This window comes from Colobus angolensis, unplaced genomic scaffold, assembly GCF_000951035.1.
Source record: "Colobus angolensis palliatus isolate OR3802 unplaced genomic scaffold, Cang.pa_1.0 Scaffold287, whole genome shotgun sequence".
Lineage (NCBI taxonomy): Eukaryota > Metazoa > Chordata > Mammalia > Primates > Cercopithecidae > Colobus > Colobus angolensis.
In genome coordinates this window covers 172,109-187,506 of record NW_012116121.1, presented here as the reverse complement: position 1 = coordinate 187,506, position 15,398 = coordinate 172,109, and positions in this window count along the sequence as shown.

Genomic DNA, 15,398 nt, shown 5'->3' with positions numbered 1-15,398 from the left:
AAAAAAAAAGGCATACTTTGTATTTAAAGTCACCATTGGTGATTCTGTGGGAGTATGGGAGCAGCTTCTGAAGTTCTAGTAATATCCTTGATATATATGGGTTTCCATAACCACATATATTGTTAGAATGCCTCATGATATTTTCTCATAGTTCTAAGATTGATTCGAACATCTTCAACATCTTTGCTAAGCCCCATGTGAGTTAGCGGCATCTGTGTCTTCTGGTCAAGAACCCATATCTTCACTGAAGAGTAAATATGACTGCCTTTTGCTCCAAAGACAGACACCGCCTAAACCTTCCAAGACTCTTTGCTATGCAAGCATCTTTTTTTTTTTTTCTTTCTGAGACGGGGTCTCACTCTGTTGCCCAGCCTGGAGGAGTGCAGTGGCATGATCTTGGCTCACTGCAACCTCCGCCTACCACGTTCATGCAATTGTGCTGCCTCAGCTTCCAGAGTAGCTAGGACTACAGGTATGCACCACCATGCCTGCATAATTTTTTTTTTTTCTTTCTGAGACGGGGTCTCACTCTGTTGCCCAGCCTGGAGGAGTGCAGTGGCATGATCTCGGCTCACTGCAACCTCCGCCTACCACGTTCATGCAATTGTGCTGCCTCAGCTTCCAGAGTAGCTAGGACTACAGGTGTGCACCACCATGCCTGGATAATTTTTTGTATTTTTAGTAGAGAAAGGGGTTCTCCATGCTAACCAGGCTGGTCTTGAGCTCCTGAACTCATGATCGGCACATCTCAGCCTCCCAAAGTGCTGGGATTACCGCTGTGAGCCACTGTGCCTGACCAGCATCCTTTTAAAGATAGTGTGGAAAATGGGAAAAGCTTTCCTTTTGAATTGATTTCAGCTCATCACAGGCTTGTGGCAATTTTTCACTTTCTCTGTCCATTCACAGTCTAAGACGTATGTGTTTGGATGTTCATAGCCATATTGCTTATAAGTGAAAACACCAAAAGCAATCTAGGTAACATTTTCTAAAATAGTGCAGATCAATAATGTTGCATATAAGTACAATGAAACATTATGTAATATAGATTGGTATTTATTAAAATGAAAAAACATACAGGATATACTGTCTAATACAAAACAGAATATAAAACAGTTATTCAAAATACAGAAATAAAATAAGAAGAACCCACTGTAGCTGTTATTGCTTTTCTTGGTTTATGGTTCGTAACCATAGGAATCTTATCAAAAAAATCTTTAAAATTGTTGCAAATCTCTCTCTCTCTATATATATATGTATGCTTTATATATATATGCTTTATATATATATGACTTATGTATACTTAGTAGGATATACACTTAGCAGGATACACACAAATGTTAGAAGTTGTTAACACCACAAAGCATAATTTTGGTGACTTTATTTTATCGAGTATACTTTTCTACCGTTCTTGAATGCTTTATATTAGGCATAAGTTATTTTCCAAAGCATTTGGTGCTGAAAACCCATGGAGTTTTATAAACTATCTGTATTTTTGTTCTGAAATTCTTAGGTGCAGTAAGAAATTTATATCTAAGTGTCCAGCCTATGGAAGAGTTACATATAGAGGTGCATATCCTACAACAGGTTCTCTGTGATTGTTATTTCCCACTGACGTGTTCTTGGTTCCGTATTTCTTTGTTTGTGTTTAAAATGCACAGTTTAATGGTGCCATTTTCTTTGCTGCAAGGTAATTTAAATAATTTCAGATAAAACAAGGAGATACAAATGTGCTGTATTGTCATTAATCTCTTTAGTCTCCATAATATCAACACTTTTTGCAAAGCTACCTGAGTCACTTACTCAATAAGCATCTACTTAACACTCATTGTATGTCAGATGAAATGGTAGAGCCTACATATGAAAGAAGAAAGTTCCTGTCTGAAAAAGGTCAGCACGGGACGTGAGAAAGAGTAACAAATTGACTACAACACAATTTTATAGACACTATGACAGATCGTCGGTATGGGTGAAATATGCCCGCGAAAGGTATGTGTGTGTGTGTGTGTGTGTGTGTGCATCCATGTGTCTGTACTGGGAAGCTGTGTTTGTGAAGGGGTTGTTATGATTTTATCAGAGTACATAGCATTAGAAGAGGACTCCAAAAGGAAGTCATACCTGATTGCTGAAGAACAAACTCGAAATAAATCTTGAAATAAATATTAAAATAAATATTTGAAAAAAACGAGAAATATATTCAAGACAGAAGAGCAAATGGATGAACACTGTAACAAACAAAGAGATAGTCATGTTCTGAGAACTGAGAATTGAGAAACTTGGTATTGTGTTGTATTCTCATAGGACAGCGGCAAGAAATTGGGCTGGACATGTGAGCAGGCTGTATCAGTAAAGGGCCTTGTACACCCAGCTATGAGTTTGCAGTAAAGTCAGACTCGGGGTACATTTGAAAGACCTTAAACAAAGGAGGAAACTTATCTATTGTGTTCTAAAAGCTGTATAGGAAAAGGATTGGCCATGAAGCACAAAATATAAATATAGACAATTGTTTTTTAAGGCATTTCAAGATCAAAAGCTGTTTTCTAAGTTTATATTTTCATCTTCTCATGTTCGTCCATTTCCTTCTCCTCCAATTTCAAGGATTTTGGTGAAAGGAACTCCTCTTCCCAAAGAGGAAAGGAGATCTTTGCAAGAAACTTTCATGATTTTCAATTTAGGCTATTTAAGCCACATACACTGGGCAGCTCAGAGACAGTAATATATAGTTGATCTTACATTGAATAAATCAATAGGATATTTATTTATTTATTTATTTATTTATTTATTTATTTATTTATTTATTTAAGGCAGAGTCTCACTCTGTCACCCAGACTGGAGTGCAGTGGTGAGATCTCGGCTCACTGCAACCACTGCCTTCTAGGTTCAAGCAATTCTCCCGCCTCAGCCTCCCAAGTAGCTGGGACTACAGGCACCTGCCACCACACCTGACTAATTTCTGTATTTTTAGTAGAGACACGGTTTTGCCATGTTGGCCAGGCTAGTCTCAAACTCCTGACCTTAGGTGATACACCCACCTCGGCCTCCCAAAGTGTTAGGTTTACAGGCATGAGCCACTGCGCCCGGGCAATAAGACATTTATTTTAAATATATTTTGAACTAAACTCAGCCTTGAGTACTCTGTTAGGCATTTAATTTGTTCATGAATATATGCCTTTATCACAAGAGATTGTCATATGACAAACTGAGGAGGAGTCAGAATCATTTTTAGGTATTTTTTAGGTCAGTAAGAAGTTATAATGCTGCCTTAAATATATTTATTTGACCATAAGTACAGGACTTGATATTCACACTTATAAAGGATCCCACACAACCTTCTTTTAAAAATTCATGAAATAATAATCACTGTAAAACACATACTCCCTTAAATTATTTTTAATTGCTTTTCTTTGTAAAGAACAATGAGCTTGTCAAAAGTCTTTACTGCCTCCACCTCCATTGTGGCTAAGACAAGACAAGAAAAGTATAGAAAGTTATCTCTATCTCTGGCAGCTTGTTATGTGTTTAGTGAGACAGAATTAATGTCCATAAAATATTTTTAAAATAGTAGATTATAGAGGATAATGAAGTGTTAAAATTTCTGTGAATTTTACCAATGCTGCACAAGTTTTGAGGAAGGAGAGAGAACCTTAAAAACTAAAGGAATCAGAAAGAATTGATTAGGAAAGTGGGAAATTTCCAGACTTTGAAATGGGAGAAATTTTTGAAAATATTAACAATGGAAATGTATGGAACAGTTATTACATATTTGGTGCTGTGCTAAGTATATCATGCACATTCCACAATCGGTTCCTTACAAATATTTAATATGAGAAGCTTCATTGCTCCCATGTAACAAATGAAGGAAATGAAGAACAAAAAAGCAAGGGAGTGCCACAGCTAACACCGCTGGTAGGTTCAAGTTTGTTCTTGAAGCTAGAGCTCCCAACCTGTGCTATTAAGTTCTCAACAAAGAGAAATATGAGCTAAAAGATGTGGATAATGTATGCATTAGCTCGCTGCTGAAAGGCCATTGGCTTTTTCCTTGAACAGTTTTTTTAGAAGTACCGATTATTGGGCTGAACTGCCCACATTGTCTGAAAATACATCTTAAAACAATTCTTTGGTGCTGGCAAATTTCAGACCAGAAGTGGAATTATCATTAGTCCAAACTCAACTTACAGTTTAGAAAGTAAAATGAAACTGGTTAATCAACTAAACTGTTAAACATAAATATGATGTCAATATTTGAAAATTTTGGATCTAAAAAACCAACTTTCCTAAAATAATATAATTTTATTAGAATAAGTTTTATAAGCAAATAACTCTTACTCTTAATTTCAAAGTATACTGTAACAGAATATATCATAAGTAGAATTATCCACATTATCATCTATTAGATCCTATGCAAAAAAAATCACTAATATTACTAAAGGTAACTACTTAATCTTTGTGGCATAAAGTTTTTGTAAAAAAAACATTTATTTAGACAAGTGGACCATATAAGCTATTATTTCACTATATGAGGTGTCAAAGAAATTTGTTTACCTAAAAATATCTCTACTCATTAATATAAATACAACCGCAGTGTGAGGAAGTGACGCCAGGTAATACATCCTTTTTACAATTTTAATTACTTTAGCTTGTTTCTAATACAAAATTTTTGCTGTGTGTAATATTATCAAATTATGCTCTGAATATCTTTACAACCATAGGATAACTTTGGGAAAGATATTTGCAATGTTAAAATTACATAAGAAAACATTGTCTAGAATAAACACATTTTAGAAAACATTAAAATAACAAGAGAAATCTCTACAAGAAAGAAGGCAAAAGATGTAAATAGGCAGTTAGTATAAATGGAACCTTAAGAATGGCAAACACATACCAAACTAGTCAGACTCACTATCTAGAATCATGTAAATTAAAAGAATAATGTCAACTCACTTCACACTTATTACACTAGCAAATACGTTATGAAACTAGAGAATGTGGGGAATGGAGAAACCCTCTTGCTGATGGAAAAGTACCTGCTGCAGCCATTGAAGAGCACCTCGGATTGCTTAGTTAAATACCTGCATTTCACATGGCCCAGCAATCCTGCTCCTGGGTATGCAACCCCTAGAAACTCTAACAGAGGTTCCTCATGGCACATACAGAAGGTACTTGTTTTAGTCTTGCTTGGAGGGAAATTTGAGGCCATTTGGAAGTCTATCACTGAGGTACAGTGAAATGTGGAAGATGCCCACTACGGGCACTACACAGTGCTGAAGAGCGACGCTCACGCTCTGCACTTAGTAACATGGATCAATTTTAAGAGTGTCCAACATCTCTTCTTCCCAACCCACCCCAAATACCGCCCTCTGGCAACCACCACTCTACTGTCTACGCCCATGAGTTCTGCTTTTGTAGACTCCACAGACACGTGAGAGATGATGTGATATTTGTCTTTCTGTACAAAGTTTCAGTTAAACAGGCCCTCCTGTTTAGTAATACTGCACAGAACGGTGACTATAATAAATAACAGTGCACTCTATATTTCAAAACTGCTAAAAGAATGTATACATTTTAAATATTTCCCTACAGAAAAATGATAATGATGTGACTCGATGAAGTGATTAATTAGCTTGTTTCACCATTTCACAATCTAAACATGTATTAAAACATCACATTTTACCCTATAAATATATACAATTACTATATGTCAATTAAAAATAAATTAAAATGAAGAAAGTGCTAAGTGAAAATAAATAAGAAACAAAATTCAGTATGTATAATGCACTGAAGGAAATTAGTCTTCAAATATATGCATTTAGAAGGAAATAAATTATATATATATTATATATATAGATTACATATATATTATATATATATATACACACTCAATTCATAGAACGGCTTCCTCTGGAGAGCAAGGGGAGTAGGTGTGGTCGAAAAAAATTTAAGGGGCTTAATTGACTTAACTAATACTATCCACTGTAAAAGACAAATCCTGAATATCCATGACTTCATGCGTTAAAGTTTTAGTTTTGACTCACGTTATACTGCCATGAGCAAATTTATGGGCAGGCAGCCAAATGATATACTTTGGAAATTCCCCCCACCCTATAATAATTCACAAATAACCTTGTGAATCATTTCCATCCCAACCAGTAAAAGGAAGAGGAGTGGGAGTTTTAATGGGCCACGCATGGAAGGTGCACCTCTCACCGTTGCTCTCCATCACTAATTAGGCTTTGTTATGGACAGTCAGCAATGAAAGCAGGAGAAGGTAACCCGGGTGCAGTGGCTTACACCTGTAATCCCAGTACTTTGGGGGGCCAAGGCGGGCAGATCACGAGGTCAAAAGATCGAGACCATTCTGGCCAACATGGTGAAACGTGGCACGTGTGGTGCACGTGCCTGTAGTCCTAGCTACTTGGGAGACTGAGGCAGGAGAATCACTTGAACCGGGAGGCAGAGGTTGCTGTGAGCCAAGATTGCACCACTGCACTCCATCCTGGTGACAGAGGGAGACTCCATCTCGAAAGAGAAAGAAAAAAAGAAAGGAAGAAAGAGAGAAAGAAAGAGAGAAAAGGAGAGAGAAAGAGAGAAGGAAGGAAGGAAAAGAAAGAGAAAGAAAGAAAAAGAAAGGCAGAGAGAAAGAAAGAAAGGAAACTGGGAAAGGTAAAGTCAAGTTGTGTGCTCTGCAAAAACAGAAATGAGTTCTATGGACAGTGAGCCAGTGCTGCCTGTACATGTAGAATGATAATGTGACTTAAATTGAGGTGTTCAATCAATGCAACCATCTGCATTGAGGTGCACCTGTCCCTAACTAAACATGAAATACACTGAGCTTTATATCAATCAGTCCTGAATGATGAAGCAAAATTGTGAATATACATATTAGTCCAGATATTGCCGTGAAAGTATTATGGTGATTGGGGATAACTGTAATCAGCAGAGAACTATGTTTCTAAAATGGAGAAATAATTGCAGTCAGGAATTATGCTCCATATACACATGAAAACCTCTATCATAAAACTTAAAGTATGTAGTAGAATATTTGAATAATTATTAAATTGATATAATTGAATTTTAGAATGTATCACATCACTACAATTTTTCCTTATGATGATAATTTGGGGAAAATACAAATGGAAAAGATATCCTAGAGAAAATCACTGTGACTTGATTGAAGCATTGTGTTTGATAATTATGTGATATTAAGATACAATCACTTAATGAGCTTCTATCGCCCATGTCCATCAAGCCGACAGGAAGTTATAGGACACACGTGTGTCTGTTCTGGGGACTGTGTTGATTGTTCATCGCATCTTGACTGTTAACGTAGTCTTACAATTTTCAGTGAATTCTGGTAACAAGCGTATTTCCTTTCCTTCCGCCTGTTATGGTGTAATAGACAGGAATGGAAATTCTTATCATTTTTAAAATTTTTGCCATTTTTTTCTCTTTACTTTAGCTATGCCTCCATTTTCCTCTGTTGCATGACCCCAGGAGAGATTTTAATTAGCTTTCTAACCTTGGTCCAGATTGCATATGCAAAGGGTAGAGGATGCAGCAGCCCCTGTCGCGGAGCTGCCGCTTGTGTCTGGCATAGTGAGTTCAACATTTGCTGCAAGTCCCATCGATTCTGACTGTTTCCTTCAAGGGCCACATGTTCAAAATCGAAACTCGTAATTAAGTATCATTTGAATAAAATACACTGCCAGCTGAATATTCATTCAGATATGTACGATAATAAAAACTGTTCCATTGCTGGTGTAGATAGAGAGTTCCTGAATAATCCCAAAGATTGTTACAATCAACAAGTTTAATTACTTGAAAAAATCTTGTGCAAATTAAGATGATCGTATACATTTTAGGAAAAAACACATGATCTTTTACATAATGAATGATATTTTGCTGAGATTCTTGGATTTGTAAGGCATTGTTTGCCAAGCATGGAATGTTTTCCTATGGTATGGTATGTGAAGTGAGTTACACGATACACAGAAAAACATTTATGTTTCAGTATTTATCTTAAGATCTGTGACTCTTTACTACTTCATCACGCAGTAACTTTGCAGATATTATTATTAAGAATCACATAAGCAGCACTAGTAATGTTTATTTTCAGACTACATGAGCAGTAGCTGTGGTACTTGAAACCTTAGAAACAGTTTCCATCATATCTGATAAAAATGTAGATAGTGCATAATATATAAATTACTCATGTTGATTTGTATATTGCTGAGTTCAGGAAAAATATCCCATGCCTGAAATGTTTCTTGGGAGATGCTTCAATTACGCTAAAGTCATGGTTCTCACAATAAGAGAAATTGTTTCATCTTTGTAAAGATACTCTTTGATGGGCACATAGGAAAGCAGAAACCAGTTGAGATAGGTGTTATCATTTAGGAAAATACAGATGTACCATTTAAAATAGTAACCATATTAAAAGCATGCCAAGAAATTATCAAAATATATATTCTCTGATTTTAAAGAGATTGGAAATGGCTACAAAGTTACCGTGTACTTGGCTGTCATCTGGAAAAGTGTGTATTTTTTAAAAAGAACCTCATGTGCCTCTAGGCTGAACGTTGTATCTGTGACATCCAATTCATGATTGAGACAGGCTGTGCAAATGTTCATATTTTGCAGTTATATTTATTCATTTCAACAGCTGAGGTCTATTCTTAAAAAGAAACCTTACATCATCCTTCTCTCTGTAAGACAAAGTGTATAAGATGATTGCAAACCTGTAGTCATGAGAATACCTTAATAAGGGTGAGTTGTATTATTTTGTTAATCTGAACAATCGGTTTTAAATCCATGTGAAGAGCACACTGAAAATAATTTTAATATTAATAGGAAAGACTTGAAAAAAAGGCCTTCTTATGTATTTTCCTGAGCAGGCTCATAGTTGCAATTGTGCAATAAATTTTTTTTTCATCATTCTTCAGACATTACTAAATCCTTTTACATACTCAAATAACGAACTTAGACATCACTTCATGTGGCTTCTGCAAAGGGAAAAATGGGAATAAAATGCACTTACACCATTTTGTTTGGGAATTAATTCTCAACATCTAAACATGTGTAGTAAGGTGTTTAAATACATTTTTTTCTTTTTCTATATAGGCATTTGTAAATAAAGAATCCTAGTGCTGAATAACATTAAAATGAAAGTAATAATCCTTTATACACAGTTCTGTTTCACCAACAATAAAGTGATGTAGAATAAATTCTCCTTTATATTTACTTTACCTTCTGCTTGTTTCTCTTTTATCTATGCTTGTCTGTGTTGTGTATATGGGACACAGGACATTGCAAATATCTTACCATGTCCACACAATCATTAAATTCCTATATTAAGAACAGCAAAGCAAAATGATAGAAGGGGCCGAGGCCATAAGGACATTGAGGAGGAGACACCTTATTGTTCCTGAAAAAAACATATCTTTAGACTGATTATGTGAGAAAACCAATGTTTAGTTAAGCTTCAAGAGTCAAGTTTTTGTTGCATGCAGTTAAATGCACTCATAAATGTTTCAGAGAGTAAGCAGATATGATGGAAACTCATAACTAGTGTGTTCAAATCCAGGACTTCGGGATAGATCTGCTACTTCTTGACACTCTTTCCATAATAATGCCTCCGGCCATCGAGTGGAAAATCTAACAAACAGGCAATATAGGAAAAGCATCATGGCCCCTTTTTGAAGAGTGAAAAACTGAGATTATACAAAGATCATGATCCAATCATGACTTCATTTAGATAATTTTGATTATTTCAATATTTTATGAAATATATGTAAAATATGTATTTTTTTTTTTTTTTTTTTTTGAGACGGAGTCTCGCTCTGCCGCCCAGGCTGGAGTGCAGTGGCCCGATCTCAGCTCACTGCAAGCTCCGCCTCCCGGGTTTACGCCATTCTCCTGCCTCAGCCTCCCGAGTAGCTGGGACTACAGGCGCCCGCTACGTCACCCGGCTAGTTTTTTGTATTTTTTAGTACAGACGGGGTTTCACCGTGTTAGCCAAGATGGTCTCGATCTCCTGACCTCGTGATCCGCCCGTCTCGGCCTCCCAAAGTGCTGGGATTACAGGCTTGAGCCACCGCGCCCGGCCCAAAATATGTATCTTAAAGAAACTACAAAGAACAGGTCAAAACTGAAGAAGGAGAAGTAACTGGCAAGCCACAATGCCATGGCAGCTAATGAACTTATTTCCATCACTTTTATTTTAAATATCTATCCAGGATGCACTCTTATTATCCAAATATTACATGAATTAGAAATAGAAATATAAGTAAAGTGATTTTCCTCGATACAATACAGAGATAAAGAGAAGAAACTTTGAATGACACATTAAAAGATAAATATAAAAAAGCAGAAAGTCTAAATATCGATTTAACCAGTGTTTCATACTGATACAATTGAGAAAATGGGGACGAGGAAATACTTGCTGCTATAATGGTTAAAAATCTGGAATCGTTCAAAGACACAAAAGCTCAAATTGTATTAACGCCAAAGAGCCCCAAGAGATTAAATGTAAAGAAATCCACATTTGTACAAATCACAGTGAAATTGTTAAACATCTAAGACAAACAGAAATGTCTAAAGCCACTGAAGAGCACACAGCCCAGTACCTATATTGAAATAAAAAATGCAGTTAGTCTTACAGGCTGATTTTCAATAGCAACAGTGGAAGCCAAGACAGTGCAATATGATCCTCAGTGTACTGAGAATAAATGTACAGAGTGAAACTGTATTCTATCAAAAAAGACAAAAATGTTTTTATGTAAAAAAAAAATCTTGCCGGGCGCGGTGGCTCACACCTGTAATCCCAGCACTTTGGGAGGCTGAGGCAGAGAGATCAGTAAAGCTCAGGAGTTTGAGGTGAACCTAGGCAATATAGCAACACCTTGTCTCCACTAAAAATACAAAAATTAGCCAGGCATGGCAGTGGATGCCAGTAATCTCAGCTACTCAGGAGGCTGCGGCATGAGAATTGCTTGAGAACAGGAGGTGGGGGTTGCAGTGAGCCAAGATCCTGCCACTACACTCCAGCCTGGGTGACAGAGTGGGATCTGAGAACAAAACAAAACAAATCTGATGGAGTTTGTCATCATAGACTTATGATAAATAAATATAAAAGAATTTTTTCAGATGAGCAAACATGATCTTGATAAAAGACTGACATGCAAATAGGAAGAATAAGCAAAGATGCTAAGTGTAAGTACATTTTAAAAATAAAAAAATAAGTAAAAAATAGTAAGAGTAAAGTATAAAATAGTAAGAGGATCTAATAGCTGTTATTTTATTTATATATTTATTTCATTTCATTTTATTTATTTATTTATTTTTTTGAGAGGGAGTTTCACTCTTTTTGCCCAGGCTGGAGTGCGGTGGTGCGATCTCACCTCACAGCAAACTCCACCTCCCGGATTCAAGTGATTCTTCTGCCTCAGCCTCCCAAGTAGCTGGGATTACAGTCATGTGCCATCACACCCGGCTAATTTTGTATTTTTAGTAGAGACGGGGTTTCTCCATGTTGGTCAGGCAGGTCTCGAACTCCCAACCTCAGGTGATCCACCCACCTTGGCCTCCCAAAGTGCTAGCATCACAGGCCTGAGCCACAGCACCTGGCCAGTTGTTATTTTAAAAACACATGTTTGAAATAAGTTTGTTGAATATTGTGATTTTCTACCTTAAAATGTACTGTTCAGTATAATAAGTTAGATTCCACATTGCTGTCATTTCAAGAAATTAATTTGCTAAATTAGCCTATGGAAGCACACATTGATTGCCAGTCAGATCCTATCTTTGCAGCCAAAATCGGCTATCTTGGATGTGGTCAATTCTAGCCTATTTCTGATAGGATTTCGGTGTCATACCTTGAGAGCATATGTCTCATTAATACTCAAATAAAATCAAAGCATCTTCACAGACATTTTGCCTCTTTTTTGAACCGTTTCAAGGACTGCTGTTAATGATGTGTGACTGTACTTTTTAAACTGCCTATGTTTATTGGCTTCCTGGGCATAATTTCATGTTTAACCTTATTGGAAAAGCTACTTAAATTTTTTTGAAATGCTATATAAATTTAAGTTTCTCAGAAAAGTGATTTATGAGGAGATTTCTTATGTAGCTTAGGTTTGATTTTTACCACAGTCTACAATCAGAGCACTTGTTACCTTATTGATAAATACATTAGGAAAAATGTAAGATAGCTTATAATTATAATGTCCTTAATTGTTGTTTCAATGGGTCAAATGTGACATTAAACTTAATGTGACATATAGACTACGTTACTCATGCTATTAATATAATCTATTAATAATGTATTAATACCTTAAATGTTAAGTTTTGTAGCAAGAAATTCTGAACAGACAATAAAATTCAAACCGGTTAAATCAAAAATACCACTCATCCTCTCTCTTTAAATTGTAATTAATTTCCTTCCTTCCAAAATTACCACTACTACCACCACTACCACCACCACCACCAACAGCAGTGCTATAGAACAAAAGAGTCAAACATTTTTCTAGATATGGTTAAGTGGCTTATGGACACCTGTCATTATTTCTCATTTCTTGCCAAATAAACTGACTTGATATTAACTTTTACAAATAAAAATCAATTTTTTATTCACTAACACAGAAGCTAACGGTCTACAGTTAACACCTTGGAAAACATGTCAACTTATTTAAAAACTAAGGAGTAGGACTGTTAAAAAATTTTTTTAAAAAGGAAATATGTGGCATTTTATTGGATTTATTAAGATATTACATCATTTAAGGACATTTCTTCTATTCGCATTTAATTAAGCTTTTAAAAAATAACTCTGGTGGTTATTTGTTAATTGCTATTTTGATATTTTTGGCCCTTAATTGCCCCATTAGTTCTATACATATGCAAACTCAGAATGCTTTGAACTGATTTTAACTTTTCACATTTTTTTTTTTTTTTTTTTTGAGATGGAGTCTCGCTCTGTCGCCCAGGCTGGAGTGCAGTGGCCGGATCTCAGCTCACTGTAAGCTCCGCCTCCCGGGTTTACGCCATTCTCTCGCCTCAGCCTCCCGAGTAGCTGGGACTACAGGCGCCCGCCACCTCGCCCGGCTAATTTTTTTTTTGTATTTTTTTTAGTAGAGACGGGGTTTCACTGTGTTAGCCAGGATGGTCTCAATCTCCTGACCTCGTGATCCACCCGTCTCGGCCTCCCAAAGTGCTGGGATTACAGGCTTGAGCCACCGCGCCCGGCCAACTTTTCACATTTTAAAATGTATGTCAACAATTTTGCTCCTTCACTGTTAAAATGTGTGTCTTTTTACATGAAGAATCAGAAATTTATCTTATCAAGGAGGAACTTGATAAATACAATAAATTCAAGCTCCTTTGTCTCTAATTCTTATCATTCTGGCCACTTATATATTATACTACCCAGTGTACTACGTTGTTATTCACTGTAACTTCATTGTCCTTCCCTATTAGAATATGTGCAATAGAAAGCCAAGAGGGCATTTAATTTTAGCTTTGTATTATCAGCTTCTGTCAAAGTAATGGCACATAGTTGGTGTTCAATATCCAGTAAACGAAGGAATGAATAAACTGATCAATTAGGATGCTTTTTGTTTGGAGCAAGAGTGTGTGTAATTACTCAGCCAGATGCACCTGTTTGAAGGAATCAGAAAGATTGGACTGCAAAGACCAAATAATGATAAAGCAGCCGGGCGCAGTGGCTCACGCCTGTAATCCCAGCCCTTTGGGAGGCCGAGGCGGGCTGATCACGGGCTCAGGAGATCGAGACCATCCTGGCTAACACGGTGACCCATCTCTACTAAAAATACAAAAAACTAGCCGATCGTGGTGGCGGGCGCCTGTAATCCCAGCTACTCTGGAGGCTGAAGCAGGAGAATGGTGTAAACCTGGGAGATGGAGCTTGCAGTGAGCCGAGATCGCAGCACTGCACTCCAGCCTGGGCGACAGAGTGAGACTCCGTCTCAAAATAAACAAATTAACTAATTAAATAAAATAGAAAATAACAAAGCAGGTAAAACCCTGATATTCTAGGTAATTTAAAAATAGAAGTAAATTAAGCTGAAAATAAATGAAATAAATCCTGACACATTCTCTCCCTGTCTCTCACTTTGTCTTTTTGGCAATTTTCATTCAGGTGAATATTGTATAGCAATTGTCAATATAATTATTGTTCCTTAGAAAAATTAAATATATATTACCAAATCACCGAAATGTCAATTTTATTATAGAAGACTTGCCAAATCAGTAAAATGTATCAGTAAACTGTCAATATACCTCATAATTGTTATCACAAACAATGTTTTAATTTTAATGACCATTTTGCAATTTACCCCTAAACATTTTTTAAATCTCCCTACTGGTCCGTGAGATATATTTTATTTGGTGGAGTTTGATTAACCTGCTTCATTAGACCACATGTGAAATTAAAATACTTACTGGCTCCATTGTTTTCAACTCTCTCTCGCCATAACAAACACCGAGTGGATACACATGAAATTCACTGAGCCCAACGCATATTCTGGAAGCACATCACTGCTCTGTTGATTTTGCTAATGGAGTAAATAAACCTATTTTCTTCATGAGAGGGAAGTGGAAACTATACAAGTAGGTGTGTAGCTTATTCAATGAGTTGACATAAAATTCAAGCAAGTATTTGTGAAAAATATGTATTTTTTTTACTGAGCAACAACAGATTGTGGAGACATTGCATGAGAGGATGATACAAGAAAGCCATAAAGCTCTTAAGGGATCTCAAAATAATGAAGTTCAGCCCTTACTGAAATTGCATTCTGTGGCTTGAGTAAAAGTGTTTGTTTAAAAAACATAGAGAATTTTGTGTCAACTTTAGAGACAGAAGCTATTTATAAAACCCCTAGTAACCTCAAGGTCTTAAGAAACCAATATTACCCAGCTAATTTCATTTCTAGAATCTGATCATATAATAACACACTTTTCTACACATACTGTCTTTTTAAGTTTTTGCCTTTATTTTATTTACCCAACTCAATTGCCCCACTCATACCTGAGCACTTACCCTGACATTCTAGGTAATCTAAAAATAGGAATAAGTTAAGCTTACATTTAATTAAATAAATCATGGCACATTCTCTCTCTCTCTCTCATTCTTGTCTTTTTATGACTTTCCTATATCAAAGGTTCTGGGGTACTATATAGGTAAATTTAATATCCTTTTAACTTCTAGTTACCCTGGTAGATATGGCTTGTAAATTTAGTTTTTGACAGCAGTAAAGGATTTTGCTGAACTTTTTCAAGTATGCTGCTATTTTCAGGCATACAGTTAGTGGTTATTTCTTCTGTGGAAATAAGGGCAAAATTTACTTCAAAAAGATGTTTATTTTCTTAACACGTGATAGACAAGGTAATGT